Source organism: Gobius niger (assembly GCF_951799975.1).
Source record: "Gobius niger genome assembly, chromosome: 11".
In the NCBI taxonomy this organism is placed as follows: Eukaryota; Metazoa; Chordata; class Actinopteri; order Gobiiformes; family Gobiidae; genus Gobius; species Gobius niger.
In genome coordinates, this window is record NC_136862.1 from 17079927 (window position 1) to 17096382 (window position 16456).

General features: G+C 42.5%; 1 long non-coding RNA gene across 2 annotated transcripts; it reads left to right on the forward strand.

The window, feature by feature from the left end:
- Positions 1-102: 102 nt before the first annotated feature.
- LOC306969997 lies at positions 103-15569 on the forward strand. Of its 2 annotated transcripts, XR_013793369.1 has the most exons (5): positions 103-978; positions 1069-2129; positions 8639-8716; positions 11245-11340; positions 14569-15569. It is a non-coding gene; the product is annotated as an uncharacterized lncRNA (long non-coding RNA). The 2 variants fall into 2 exon arrangements; XR_013793368.1 differs by having other exon boundaries at positions 103-2129.
- Positions 15570-16456: the final 887 nt, after the last annotated feature.

The window sequence follows — 16456 nt, forward strand, 5'->3', positions numbered from 1 at the left end:
GTATGTTTGGCAGTAAGATGCAAGGTTTTTAAGGCATTTTTCACCAATAAAAGCTTCCATAATGTGATTAATCCTTGCTTTTTACTCTACTTACCTGGTGAAATATTATGCAGTGCAGCTTGACTTGTATGTTGTTACCAAAGGAGTAATGAGTTACAGTATACAGCAGGAGGCAGCGAAGAGCCCTGTTGATCCCGTGACCCCCCAATGCACACACCGCCTCTTTGTGGAATCTAAGTGTAGCTTTTTTGTCTCCATTGACATTTTCTATAAATAGTGCCGTTTAGCTCCTAATGTTAGTTCAGTGTGTGGCCGAGTTTCAGAGGAAGTGGAAGTGAAGAAAGCCTCTGTGTTTTACCGCGATTACAAGAAGGGACCTTTCTCTCGCTGAAGTGCATGTGATGTGTGATAAGACAGGCAGCATGTGATGTCTGCAACCCAGAGAGACCGCTGCTAAAATATACTTTCCGAAAGCAGTTCGCGATCAAATAAATCCTGCGCGCTACTGGAGTGAACAGAAGAAGCCTCTATTCGGACAGAGATGGATGGAGGGCAAGAGGGGACCACACAGACCTCTTCTCTCCTCTGTCCCTGATCTGAGCCCTCTGCAAGTTGGCCGTCACAAAATCCCGGCAGACCCCCTCTCCTCCTCATTTGTCTCGCTTTCCTAACATCTAGTCTCTTTTGGGTCTTTATTCACCCCACCAAAACCTTACACTGCCACCTCGCAGCATCAAACTCTGCTAAAATGCATAAGTCGACTGCAGCGCCAGTAACATTTCTCCTGAACTTGTTGCCTTTTCCCTCCCTCACCCCCTCCCGTTTTCTTTCAGCGTTTTGTCCCACCCTCTGATTTCTCCGTGCTCGCTCAAACAGCCACTCACTCTCACACACACACGGGGAGAGGGAGGCACCAACTGAATACCGGACTTTCCAACTCTTCAAGGATTTAGGTCTTTGGAGTTTGAAAGCGAGATTGTACGATGAAACTTCCTTATTCTTTCCAGATTTTTTTTTTATCCCCCGACTGCTTTCACTTGTAACACTTCTGGTGCGTTTCATATCTAGGCCTTTTGCGTGCACGCGATTGGCGCCACCGAAGGTAATGAATGGATGTTTCTGCTGCTTAGAGGTTGTGATGCCATGTGCAATAGGCAGAGAGAGAGAGAGCGGACCCGCTGCTCTCGGGATTACAGAGCCCGCGAGCTGTGAAGCGTGCCAGGCAGCCAAGCAAAGAAAGCACCTTACACAGAAATGGGTAAGATAGGCTACCTAACACGGTCTGTTAGATGAAGATATTGGGGACTGTAGTGATGTCATCGGAGGAGAGCAACAGGCGGGACGGGATTTTTCCATTGAACACGGCTGGGAATGTTTACCTTTCAGATACTGTTTCCATGCGTTAAATCATCAGATAAAATACAATAACATCTCACTTATTATTGTTTTCGCAGCATGTGGAAAACTGTGGGGGGTGCCAGGATTTGGGAAGGGGGTGCGTGTCTGTTCTGGTGTAGTAGTGTGCTCGACTGGCACGTGTGTTGGGCTTTTGTTCTGGTTGCATTGCCGTGTCCATAAATTTATTCACGCTGCCTCCTGACATAGTCTTTTTCGCCGCATTATATGCATGGATTTTTAGCATTGTGCTTGTGTGTCTCGCCCTCTGCGACGCTTCCTTATTTTAATCTATCACTGTTTGATTTCATTGCATGTCGCGTCTTGCTCATTTTGGCGACTCACTGGGTCCAGCTTACCTGCCCTGCCTTTCATCTCGCTGCCAGTGAGTGTATCCGTCTCCCTCTCTCCGCCGGCACATGGTAAAGTCCTGCATGTCTGAGCAGCAGACGGCTAGACAGCACCAATCTGCTCCTGCTGCCTCCTGCGCTGCTCCCAGGCATCTACCCAGCTCCAGCCTATGCTAGCACCACTAAAAACCCTCTCCTCTGCCTCTCTTCGCAGCTCCCATACCATGATGCGTTTTTGTGCCGTTTCACCCCCCCACACCCCCCACCCCCCCTCCCCTCCGTCGCCATCACCACTCCCGGCTGCCTGTCTGCTCCAGTGCTGGGCTGACCAGTGCATACAGAGAGGGGACTGCGGCAGCCAAACGCCACACTACGGAGAGTACGGTGAGTTATCTTTTCTCTCCTTAGCTATTCCTCCTATTACCCCTCGTTGTCATCATTCTCCCGCACTGTCCACCTCTGGGACCACTCTCTTCACGCACAAAGTGATTGACAGCTGGCTCTCGGAAAGGGTTGACGAGCTTTGGCATGTGTGTGGAGATGCCACCGAGGGATCGGAAAGCGGGCTTCGAGCTTTGCATTCTTTCTGTTTTTCACTGAAACAAGACCACGGTAGTCCATTTTGGGTATGCGCTTTTGCTGCCGCCCTTGTCATCGCGCTGGTGTAACCTGGCTGCGAGCATGCACGGGCCACGTTTTTTAGCATCGTAGCCAGACACGAGTCTTTCTCATCAGTCCTTCGCCCACGAGAGGAGCCCAAATGCCCCTGATTTGAGCGTCATGTGATTATAAAGTGCTGTCTGTGTCTGAGTGTGCATACCCATTTATTAACCACTGCCCTATGTATGCTGTGCTTGTTCATTCACTTGCATGGAGTTTGTGCTTGCATGGTCATCTCATTTACTGTATAGCATGTATTGGCATCTGTCTTCCACCTTGATTTGCATATTTATTGACTGAAAGCCCTATGCAGGTCCTGAACGAATGCATGTGCGTGGACGTGGTGCACAAACTGTATACATACAGTGAGAGAGAGGAAGCTGCCATTGTCTGCTCCTGCCTAAGCCATAGCAAAGCGTGCAGCTGATGGGCTACAGTATGTCGCATAGAAGCAGGCTAGACAAAAACACAATCTGTACCTCTCTCATTCCCTGAGACCCTAACTTGTGACGGTTTGCTGTGATGTGCACGGGTTGGGTTCTTGGGAGCTGCGAGGGGCACTCTCACATCTAAGCTATATCACGAAATAAGAGAAACATGGCGGATCCGCACAAAAGCATCACAACCAAGAAGAGACGGAGACTCTTTTTTTTTTAGCGACAGGGCGCCTCGATTCGATCCGACAGTTTGGGGGAAAATACAAACAGAGCGGCTCGCAGGAGGAGAGTATCGAGTGTAATTCAGAATCGAGTCCTAGGGATAGAACAACACGTGGGTGCGGCGGGCGAGGGATATGGCCGGAGGAATGTGGTTATGAAGTGCATGTGACCGGGACGGGATATCCAGACGGGCTCAGGCGCAGGGGAAACACTCTGTCACGCTTTACACTGTCAGCGATTTGAGCTCTTATTATGAATGAATGAGGAATGTGTGACTAAGAACTCATCAAAAGTGACTTATGCCAAACATGCTAGGGCCAGTTAGCACGGCACAGCCCAATGAAGGAAGTTAAGGAGTAGAGAGGATGAACACACTCAACTTGACCCAGACAATGAACTCCTCTGATGTAAGAGAATAGTATACAGCTGTATTATATAGCTTAATCTATACAATTATTAGTGTAGGCTAAAGGCTAACGGCTATGGGTTTGGTAACTGTACACTGTATGTACTTTAATACTACATTTTTGCTCTGTGGTATAGAAATAATTGAGTATTGAGATTCCTTTGTATTGAAATAGAGTTATTATATGACTGTGACAATGCTGATTTTGTGTATCTCATCTGTGTGTCTCCTCTCACCACTGTTCACGGTTCTTCAGGCCTCACGTTGAGAGCAGCACAAAGTACTGTTGAGAGCGTGACACTGACGGCTCAGTACGCTTGTGTTTGACCTCATGCAAATCTTCTGCTTTATTCCTTTTAATGAACGCCTTAAGGCCTCAAAGGGAGAGTCAATAAGTTTAGATTTTGCTTGGGGATTGTGGTTTCCTCTCACTCCAAGGGCTGTGTGTGTTCACTCCTCAGGTCATGTGCTTTTAGCTGATGCTACGTTGAGCATCCTCGTTTTCCCACATTGATCAGTTGAAATGTGCACCTGCTGAGGTGCTTTTGCACAACTGGAAATCCGCATTTATTTTGACAATAATAGAGTTTCATATGGAATTTTACCACAGAAATCCATCATGTTGGGCGAACAAGAAAACATGACTAACAATAGCTAAAAACAATATTTAGAAGCAAAGAAAAGTGCCATTTGACAACGTTAGCTCTCTCTAACATACCGCAGTGCCCAAACGGTTTTATGAGAATGATAACCCCTGTATTTTTAGCAAAATCTCCTTTAGTGTTGACGACAAAATCCCGAGCTCTATAAAAACCTCTAGCTCACGTACAGTTTAGACTAGGGTTGTTCCGATACTAATACTGGAATCAGGATACCACTGAATTTTCAGGTATAAGCAAGTATTGTCGAGTACATGCGCAAGTACCAATCCAACAAATACTTTATTGTGTACTATAAAGAGATAGATAGATAGATAGATAGATAGATAGATAGATACAGATAGATAGATAGATACAGATAGATAGATAGATACAGATAGATAGATAGATACAGATAGATAGATAGATAGATACAGATAGATAGATAGATAGATAGATAGATAGATAGACAGATAGATAGATAGATAGATAGATAGATAGATAGATAGATAGATACAGATAGATAGATAGATAGATAGATAGATAGATAGATAGATAGATAGATAGATAGATAGATAGATAGATAGATAGATAGATAGATAGATCACTTTATTTATTTTATTTCATCCAGCCACAACTTCTAATCCTCCACGTGTCTCCTTCTTGTATCCAGCCACTCTGAAGAATTCACTGCTCAGGCATTTGAATAACGTTTGAAGTTTTGTCCTCATTCTTTCATTAGTTTGGCGTCAGGGTGGAGCTGCGGTGATAAGACAGAAGTACAGGTAGCTTTGAATTCTATTTTCGGTCTTGATTTGAAGAAACATTTTTAGCATCGTCTAAGCTGTTGTCAGCTCGGATCAATTGGGCTTTGCCAACAGATGCGGGACATTGTGCTCTGTGAAGTTTTGACACTTCTAATGAACAATGGAAGCCTGAAATCACGGAGAGCAATGGGTTTCTTGACCAAGGAATTAAATTGTGTTCTAAAGATACTTGCATTAAATATTGCCACTATATTTAATGCGTGGATCGATGCTATAGCTGTTATCGAGTAAGCGTGAGGTAATAAATAGCAACAGCATTTATTTATTATTAATAGCACATGATCGTGGGTGTGCGAGTCTTTCTCGTCACTTTCTTGTGAGCATGAAGACTTTTTTTTTTTATTGTTGTTGTAAGTGTTTAAGTGTTTTGGTGTTTAATATTTAAACAGTCAATTGTCTTTGTTCTGTGGGGTGTTCTGCTCTGAGCCACAGGTCCAAAGCAAGATGTCAATTCTAGTCTCTGTAGGAAAAACAGCAAAAAATGTCAAGACCAAATGGACAAATAGAGGTTTTTTTTTGGAAAGTTTTGCATTAAAATTTGGTTTGGGTTAATAGTTTTTGTTGTATGGGGACATACAAAGCCCCATAGCGGAACTTTTCACATTAATAAATAGAGTCCAGGGGGCTGGCCACTCCTCAGGCCTGACTTGTAACTTTGCTGGGGGCGGGACATCACCAGTTCGTCTCCATGGAGATGTTGCTTTGACCACAGTAGCTCAACATAAGTCCTCTTCCAAATGCTTCATCTTGGGAACCAAAATGGCTAATCATTAGGAACATACTTGTTTATTTGCCCTTTTGTTGCATTCAAACTGGAATGTTCCGCAGTGCGCCTTTTTTAATTTCTCCAAAGTATATATTGTAAACTCAAAATCGGATTCCTCTGCTCAGGTTGTTGTTGCAGCTCTGAATGTCTCTGTGTGCACATGATTAATGAAGACTGGACCTCCCACCACAGCCGTGCCCCCAGCCCCGCCACATTTTCTCATTCACAGTGCAAAATGGCCGACCACTGACAGCGAGAAATAATTGTTGCAACCATTCTCCATTAATCGAGACCTTACATTATGTCACCTGAATAATTGATGAATTTGAAAACTGTGCAAAAGTTACCGTCAGAGCTTAATTAGATATTATGCGCATTTACAGTAATGATAAAACTGGCTTGTCCCTCCTTTTGTTTTGAATGCAAAATCAGCATTCAAAACCATGTGACTTGAGAGAAGAAGTGTGCGATTGTGGAGTTGTCACTTGTGTAGTTTTATCTGTCACTTCCTGCTGCTGCCCGCTCTGTGCCCTCCCCACGTCTCAGTGTGTCCTCTCAGCTCCTCTGGTTTTGGGATTTGAGGCTGAACAAGTCCTTCTGCTCTATGTGATAGTACAGCAGCAGCAGCAGCAGCAGAGGCAGGTGTGTCTACCCCTCCTTCCTCTTTCCTGATCACTGCATTACGGCAACTCCGCGTACGAGCCATTCTTTTGTTCTCGTGGTTCGGGTCTCGATCGGCGTTCTGGTGGGCACTGGCGCCGCTGTGCCCACTCCGCTGCATCAAACAGGGCTACATATCTCTGTGGTACTTGGCACAGAGGGTCCCTGAAGCAGGTTACACACATGGCTCTAAGATTCTCCCCGGACACAGTCTCTGCAGCAGATCGCCGCCATCTTGTTCCTGCTTGTGCTGTTGGGCTCGCTGCATCTAAAATCATCAAACCTGCCCCGAAGCGCTTGCCAGTCTCTTTTCCTGCACTGTTGCTTTGTTGTGTGTCTTAACATTAGCTGTATCGCTGCACTCCCTGGAGCACATTTTCCATCATACTTAAACTTTTGTTTGTCTCAATAACATTTGTGTGGATGCCACTGTAGTACGAACTTGTCCGCAGTTTATGTATGAAATTATTTGTAAGTATTTCTTGGATTATAGCACAAAGTTGAAAGTTGTAGCAATCGAACATGCCTGTATACTTTAATTCAGTGGTTCTCAATCTGGGGTCTGGACTGTGGTTGTGAGGAGGTGGCTTGATCAAATGCAAGGCATATTTTCTATTTAATTAGTTAATGAAACCGTGCTCTATGAGCGTCACGAATAGCAACAGTTCTCATACTGCAAGTCTCAACTACAAAAGGTTGAGAACCACTGCTTCAATGTTTGGTACAGATTAGTTGAAAAGGTTTCGGGTTCTGCTCTTGATATACATAGTGTTCTTTATTAGTCATATGAAGTGCTGACTCTAATCGCACAACGTATCAACTGTTATTGAAGGCCCACTTTCAAAAGGACTTTACTGTTTTTGTTAGACAAATCTGTGCTTTATGGCTGTGCTTTATGTATTATTACAATGTTGAATACTTATCTTCACCTGATGCTTTTTATTGGACATATCATATTCAATTATACACATCTGTTCAATTTTTTTTTTTTTTTTAAACAACAACAAAAACATTATATTGTTGCCTTGTTAAAACAGTGGCCAAAGAAGTCATGTTTTGGGAAACTTGAAAAAGCACTTCAGAATCCTCATAGAGAGGCCAGAAGCTGTCAGAAGAGGACGAAGCCGTGACACTTAAAGATACAGCAGTTTTTGCAGAGTAGAATTAAACAAAACCTCAATTTGCAATTTACAACACAAAAACAAACTTAGGCCATTCTTTAAGCACAATATGTGTTTCAGAATGAGGAAATGATATATACACTGCTTTGTGTAAAACATGGTGGAAGTGTGTAGGAGGAGGTCAAAGGGCTGACAGGCACAAGATCACGAAGAAATACTGCCAAGATCTAATGCACTAATGAAATGAGAGAGAAAATGAAGGAAACAAACTGGGAATAGTTGCAGACCTATACATTGGAGTTTACATTTTTGGCAATATAGTGAGGCCATGCCTAACGATGGGACACTTCTGTGGGTTTTATCTGATAGTTTATGGTCATTTATAATACAAATTAGTCTGCAATGTTAAAGGTGCATTATAGAAGTTTCATGCAGAAGAAAATGTTTATTAATGAATATTTGACCTTTCCGTGACCCAGCAGGTGTACGAGTGGTTTCCATGGCACCTTTACTTTCCATCACAGTGGAAGATCAATTGTTTTCAGTGTTTCTATATGGTTGCGCAAACATTCCATCCAGAAAACCTACCAGAAACCTAAAAAACTATTTGTCCACCTTTTGTGGAAAGAAAAGGCTAACCACCCATACAGCTGCTGGGTCACTAAAGGGTCAAATATGCACTATTTGCTTAAAAACTTCCATGAACTCAAAAGGAGTGTGTAGTATGCCAAATCAACTCTGAGCTTTTTTTTTTAAACAAGTTTCATTGTTCTCTCCTCCAGACAGCCTCTTTTTTTCTCTTTTTTGAAACAGCTGTGCAGTGAAGAGGAGCAAGATGAGGGAGTGTGAGGGGCTTAGAGTTGGTTTGATTCAACCAGGAATTGAAACGACTGGATATTTTTGCTTTAGATCAATATTGCATTTTATAATGAACAAGGTATAAGATAGTGATAAAGATGTGTTTGACGTTATTACCAAATTCATACATTATGATAATAAAATAATGACTATTTATGACAAAACCTCAGATTCAAGGTAATCAGAGCTGCTTATTCCATGAGAGAGGAAGAAACTTCACATCATCAGAAGAGCTAGTGAAATACATTGGAAACTCCAACCACGGCGTAAGTCTGCGGATGAATCTGCCATTTTTCAGGCTCTTTTTGGTGGGTTTGATACCTGGCAACCCTGACTATGAGGCTGTTGCCGCTCTCCTGCCACTACACCACAGTGGGTGAGTTTTGTATGAGCCAAATAACATGAACACAACATTCAGTTGTCACAACATTCAGGATTTGGGAAAGGGTGGATTTGTATCTGTGATGACGTTTAATGGGAGTGTTGCTGATTTCCAAATTATGCTCAGCTCATATACTGTATGTAACTAATGATCACTGTGGTCTCAGGTGTCAAAATATTTCAGTATTGTCTTTATTTTTTATTTAAATGACATTAACTTGCATAAGTGGATACTTGCCATTAGTAGAGATCTCCTTTCATACCGGTGCATGTGGCTAACTTTATGAAGCCGGTGCTTCTCTCCTGTCACTTTGCCACAGTGGAGTGAGTTATGTTTGAGCCGCAGCAGACAGAGATTGCATGACATGGTGTAGTTTGCGCATGGAATGCAAAAAGATTTTAGGCGCTCGACGGTGATGAAGGCCAGATGTTAGAGTTATGCATAGGAAGCGGATTGTCTGTAGTTGCTACTGAGAATGACAGTGATGCAGCCAGGCACCCGTCGGCTGCTATCTACTGTATAATCACATTATAGAAGCGCTCTCTGAGAATATATGTATACAAACAATACGTGCACTGCTTGGGAAGTAGCCTTCAGAGAGCAGCGCAATGCAAACTCCAGCCCAGGTAAGCCTCATTGGAAACTATGCATCACAAGATTTTAAATGACAGAAATATATCAGCCTTCATTAAATGTTACTATATGTTTTATGTATTCATGTGTCATATTTTAAAGTTCCGCTAAAATAAAAAGATAAGGGACGCTCTTAGTGAGATATTTTTCCTTGCCTTTGTGTGCTCAATGGGTAGGCTATATCAAAAGTTTTGAAGAAACCTATGCATACAAAATGACCTCCCAGTACTGTAGCCCCTTTCCCCCAGCTCTCCTCATCTTACATGGGCCAGCACACATCTCCTGGCGCTCTGCATGTCCCGCGCACACACCGCCTTTTGTTTGGAGTCAGACGGCATTGAAGGCAGATCCTGTGGCCGTTCTGAGGGGAATGTTAATACGGGCCTCTGCTCTCTCTGGGGACGCTCGGAATGGACTGTGGCTGCTAATGCACTGTCACACCAACATCTCCTATAGCAGCCCCAGCGCCTCGGCTAACTCCAGCAATCACTCAACGACACCTAAGAAACGGCTACTTATTTAGTGCCCGATTGTAGGATTTAGGATTTTGTGGTTTATTCTAAAGATGGGCGATATGGCAAAATGTATATCAATCAATTTACAGTGCAGCCAAATGTCAGAACAGCAGTTGCCTGACAGGGCTTCACAGAAATTGATCAAACAGAAGAACGTTTTGAGAAAAGGCAAATGTCAACAGAGAAGCAGCAGTTGGACAGTTGTCCCAGAGCCCCCTGTTCTTCGCCTCGCCTTCTTCACTAAAAACAAACCTCAAGGAGAGGTTTTGTATATAATGTGTTATTGTTTCTTTTAAATCATGAAACAACATTTAGCATTGCCTTTTAGGGTAAGATGTCTGCTACTTGAGAGTGTGCAATCTTCATTGTGATTGGTTCATTCACTCAGAGCATGATGCATAGGACGAGTGGGTGGGGGAAAAGTTGACAGAGAACTGCGTTAAACCAAAAAAAGACCTGAATCACAGTTTAAAAATATCTCGAGATTGGCACATCATTATATCAATCAGTGCTGGACTGAAGTGTAAAATCTGTCACATCTGTCTCAAAACTTTTTATTCGGAAGGATCTAGACCAGGGGTCACCAACGTGGTGCCCGCGGGCACCCAGGAGCCCTTTGGGGCATGTCCAGTAGCCCTTGGGACTTTTTTTAAAGTGTAAAACACTTCATTTTCTTGAATCTAATTCTTAAAATTACAGTTATTTAGGTTCTTGTGACTCAGTATGAGTTTAAAATAAAGCTATTTTAATATAATATGGGGTCAATATCCTATAAGTGAACAGTGTATGTTTAAGTCTTTAGGATTTGTTTTTAACTGGTAGCCCTCAAACAACTTAATGCTCTTAAAGTAGCCCTCAGCTGAAATAAGGTTGGTGACCCCTGATCTAGACCCACTTAATCTTTTGAACCATCTCTAAGCTTGCCTATATATTAAAAAAATGGATATGGCAACCTCTAATGATTTACAGTTGCTTGCAATATCCGTAAAATTACATTCACAAGATCTTCTCCAAGGTATAAGTAAAGGTATAGAGCCAAGACATTAACTCAATAACATCAAAGTAAATGCCTTTGTAAGGGCATTTGCAAATGTCTGAATAAATAGTTACCTCTTGTGACCTGAAAACAGTATCTTTTGGTTTAGGATTAAAATGCCAGCCCTTCATTGTTAATCATTTTGGCGCTCCCCCTGCTGGTAGGTGTTTGACGTGCGTATTACACACACCTTTAGCCACTGTTGCACATTTTGAACAGTGTCATTTTTACTTTTCTCCCACAGCTCTGAGTTTTACTGTACGTGTGAACATGAATGAACCGAAGCACAGCGGACCTACTCTTCCACTCATTCAGGCCATTTTCCTTGTGTTTCCCAGCTGTGAGCCGGGAGAAAGCGGCCCACTGTCCTCGCATGGCGCCCTCCCTGACCTGCCCCTCCGTCAAGCCAAGCTCCTTTCATAATGAATGGCAAGGTACGATAATAGCCTTCAGGTTGCCATAGAAATCAGACAGAGCCCCAGTATATGATGCGTTTTCCTTTTTTCACCTAATGACACAGGACTCTCGCAGGGAGAAGTCTAAACTCTTTGAACCCAGACAGTAAATTCAATTTGTGGAAGCAATTGGAGCAGTTTAAGTATTTAGAAACTAGAACTTTCTTAAGAAAATTCTAAAGTTTATCTATCTATCTATCTATCTATCTATCTATCTATCTATCTATCTATCTATCTATCTATCTATCTATCTATCTATCTATCTATCTATCTATCTATCTATCTATCTATCTATCTATCTAAAAAGTTGTCATACAAATATATAACCAAGTAAGAGTAGAAAATAATTTGGTTGGAAATAAGCTACACAGACAATTGTTTAGATACAAGAAATACAAACTTAATTTTCTTTTTCTATTGTTTGAATTAACCTTTTGTCTCTTATTGATTGCTCAGATAGAAGTAAAAAGTACTGTGTCAAGTGGTATTGATCACTACACTGAATAGATCTGTCTTATGTTTTAAAACAGAGAAGAAATTACAATTTATTTCTGTCAGGTGAGGTTACAAAAAATACTTGGTATTTTTATATCGGTGCCAAATTATGCATCGACATATTGCTCTTACAGCTGCTGTTGTTGCTCACATGATTCATGATGATGAATCATCAGTGAGATTTACATAAATTCTATAAATGCTACATAAATGTATGATCATAAGTGATAACCAAAACATAACCATGTACCGTCTGTGCAGCTTTATATAACGACAATAAAACTGTCTCATTCCTGTCCTTTTGTGATTCTGTTGATAAATGTTACTTTGTGGAGGTAACATCATACTTAATAGATAACAATGTCTTTCTTTGATACTGTTTAGAGCCGGCTGGTATAGATTTTTTGAGGCCGCTTTTGGGGGTTGGAAATGACCAATGACCAATATATTGGCCTGTTTTTACAGCTCATGGACTCATAAACATGTCCACACAGTTAGTCAGTGATTTTTAACCATCTGTCGTGACACAAAAGCATCAGGTGTGGCTTTGAAAATGTTTTCAATGTCGTTTAACTGATTTACACAGGCATGTTTTCCAGCAATGGTTAGTGTTTTGTGTCCTGATCAAGCATTTGATCCAGAAAAGTTTCCAAAACTCCTCTCCCTGCCTGATGCAAGGTGCTCTTTAACACAGGACCGAATCTGATTAAGAGCATCTTATAGACAGCTTTGAGGTTAAGTTTTCTTGTTTTTATTATTATTATTCAAACAATTAACTAACATAAAATCCTTTAATCCAATCAGATTAGGCTAATCTTACAAAAATATGTATTTGGGATGATATACTTTGATAAAGCTGATTAAGTAGCAAAGGAGCTTATACAGTGAGTTATGATGGCGGCAAGCTTTGTATTTCAGGGTCAGGTCAGGGGTTTGCTGCTCAGCTGCAGGTTGACCATTTTAAAATATCCTGAAAGTGTCTTCAATGGGTAAGCGTCCTACGTTGTAGAGGAGATGACAAATGCAGAATATTGGTTGGCCTGCTACAGTGGCCTTCAATTTTATTTGACATGTTATGTTAGGTTGTTGCCTTTTCAGTGTTGCAATTTGTTGAATATAAGCAAAGTGATCAACTAAAACTCACAATTTGAAGTAAAAGCTCTTGTGTTTCTAATCACTGGTACACATGCAGGTGTTTTGATCACGTTTCTGTGGAGTGGAGAGTCCTCTCCAGTACCAGCACCAGAGCTGGGCCAACGGTCTATTGTCTTTCTCTCCGGACATGGGCAGTGTTTAATTCACAGTGGGATGAATAAAGTTTGCAGTTCGTCCCTTGAGAGCTTAAAAATAAGGGATAAGAAGACGCTGCAAATGGGAAGCAGCACCACGCCTCTTGTTTTCTCAGAAGTGACACAGCAGGTGGTATGTGCACACAAGACACCAGCCTCGTCTGGACCAGGCGGAAGATTTGGCCCATTGTGTTAATTCGTATAAGTTTATAAAGATTTCTGTGGTAAATAATATTCAGTTACTGTTTCAGTTTCACCTCCATGTTTGATCTGAAATAAAACAGCGCAGATGACCAATCATGTGCACGTGATGGATCCGACCTCCGGGAACTGTCCACCTCCCTGCCTCAGACCTGCAGACCTGTTTTTCACACTGTCCGTTTGCTGAGGGCTCTCTTGGCCCAAGTCCACGTGGCACAAAAAGCCCGCAGCATTCCTGATGTCTGTGGCTAATCTGAGGTGTCAGTCTGTGTTAATGCTGCACGGACACATTCGCGGGCACACAGGGACCGCACCAGCGATATTAAAAACTCACATCCACAACATTCCTGCGGAGGTGGGTGTGTCCGGCATGGGTCACCTAAGGTTGAACCGAGGGGGTGTGAGGAGGCGCTTTACTGTAACGGTCTGATTCAGGGCGCAGGGGGTGGGCCAGGCCGGGACACAGGAACCACACTTCAAAGAGGGGACCCCCCCCCCCCCTTGTCTCCCCTCATCGAAATGGGGTTAATGAACTTCATAGTCGCTTTTGTTCCCCGCAATTGGGAGACTGGACAGAGGATGCCAAAAAGTACAGGAGGTCAGATGTACAGTTAATTATATGCTTCCCGACCAGCTAGACGGTTTGTGTCATCCCGATTGACCTGTAATCGTCAGGAGTTATTGTGATTGCTCAATGAGATGGGTCCAACAAATTGAAAGGTCAGACGCTCACCTTGGATGTCGGATTTTTATTCAAAATAACCCATTTCGGCAAACCGTTGCAGGACCAATACATCTCCAGGTGGACCGAAAACACCTGCATTAAAAAAAGCGTACACATCAACTTACATTATTTGTATATTTCTGTATTGTACCGCTGGGTATGGATTGTTGGTCCAGGCCCAAAATTGAGCACATTTATCAGAGGCCAGTGTGGTCCATGTGACATGTGCTACTCTCTCTACTCCCAGAGGAGCAACGAGAGGAATGCACTCGGGGTCAGGGGTCGTCCGCCATGCTCACATACACTGCTGTAGCCTGGCAACAGGTGCTGTACATGACCCAGGACACTCACACTAAATCTCTGGCTTCAGTATAAATCCTCTCTTTTATTGTATTCTGTATCAACAAGTTGGATGTTTTGTCATTTTGAAATAAAATAAAAAGTGTGTGTTTGATCTATTTGAGTGGCTAATATGTTTACTTTGATGCTTTGTTACAGCGTCCAAGCTTCCAGAGCCACATCTGCACAGAGAACCCAGTAGGAGCGAGAGGTTGGTGGTGTCTTAGGAAAATGATAGCTGTGTGCCAAGGTATTCCTGCTGCCTCCTGAGAGAGGCCCCGCCATTCAGCGCTAGCGAGGTCAACAAGTACAGTCCGTTTCCCACAATGCCTCGGAACAATGAAAAAAAAAAAAAAAAAAAACTTAAATATGCGGGCCTGCTCCTTTAAGACGGCTGGACAGGAGCTCGCAGTGAGACAGATGGGGAGCAGGAGGGAGAGGAGACGTTTTAGGAACCGCGCTTCCAGACAAACTTGTGCTTCTTCTGCAGAGCAGTTAACTTACCACTATTCATTTTGTCAAATTATGGGTGTCAGTTTGCTGCTACACCTCTCGTGTTGCTAGGAGAGGAGCGATTCAGGCTTTTCTTATTGGCCGCCAGGATGCATAAGATGGCCCAATAAGAGCCCTCCCCCTAGCAGCAAAGCAATAGTAAAGCCACCCCAACATGCAGAGCTGATTAATATGTCAGACATGTTTTATGGGTTAACTTGAATCAGACGGGTGCATTGAAAAGACTGCAGCGGGGCTTAGTGTTCTGTGTGTGTGTGTGTGTGTGTGTGTGTGTGTATGTGTGTGTGTAAGTGTGTAAGCCTATACGGAGTGCATGCCGGCGGGAAATACCACAGCCACATATCGCACTCAGCACTGGAAGGTCAAAAGATGCTCTCGATTTTGAGCTGGAAATGTGCACATAACATGCACACGCAGCACTGTAACGAAGAACTAACTCAAAACAGAATCGGGGCAAAAATAGGAAATAGGACTCTGCTCACGCCGGCGTATCAGGAGGATGTAAAAAGAAACAGGCACGTCGTACGTAGTATCCTGCATTTGCGCGAGCGTCTAATACCGAACATCTGGCGGTGTCTGAACTACATGGAATAACCTTCAGCGGCCAATTTTCAGGGTCAGGGCCAGATCTGTTTCAAAGCAAGTGTTTAAGTGACCTGTATATGCTGTTGTAGTGAAGAAGTTAAAAGAAAGGCACTAAACATGGATGGACGTTTTGATTTATTTAATGTTCAGTAATTAGGGTTGACAGTCGACAGTTTCTTAGATTTGTGCATGACCTCTGACTATTGATTTGCAGTGGTGGAAAGCAATAGAATAAAAGGCAGTGCAAGAAAAAAGCAACAATTTTAGGTACTTTTGCTTATATTTACTTCAGTACATTTTCAAACCTTTCTACTCCACTACTTTAGTTTTGGCTTGATATTAAAGTCAGAAAACACAAGCAGCTCATTCAGTCTCTATCTGAATAACAACAGCACACTTCTTCATAATACCTATGTTTCAAACTTTCTTTCAAAAGCTTAAGAAAATCTATCTATCTATACTTTTTAATCATCTGTGTTTAATGTGAATATACTGTAGACCGGTTGATTTGATGGTCAGTTTGCTCATGTTACATTCTGTGACAGCTCTGTTTTCAGCTTTGCTTGACACTTAAGTTTACACAGGGGAGCATCTTCTGTGATATTTATACATCAAACAAACTAAAAATAAATACTAAGTGGCTCAGTGTCTGTGCATGCACTTCTCTGCAGCTATCCGAGCTAAAAGTATTCACAAGAACAAGCAAATTCAGTGTAAAAGTCAAGAGGCAGAAAAGGCTAAAGATATAATCCATGTTAAATTCCGTTAAGATGGGAAACATAAATCCTAATGCTCTATTGCTTTTGTACTTTATTTATACATTGCTGGTTTTGCTCATTTTTGTGGTGAGTGAGAATCAGGCAAAGAGGTCCTTCTAAATCTTTACATATTTTGGTTGCTTCTGCTTTAACAGACTGCATTGAACCCACCAAGGGAGTTTTTTCTTCCT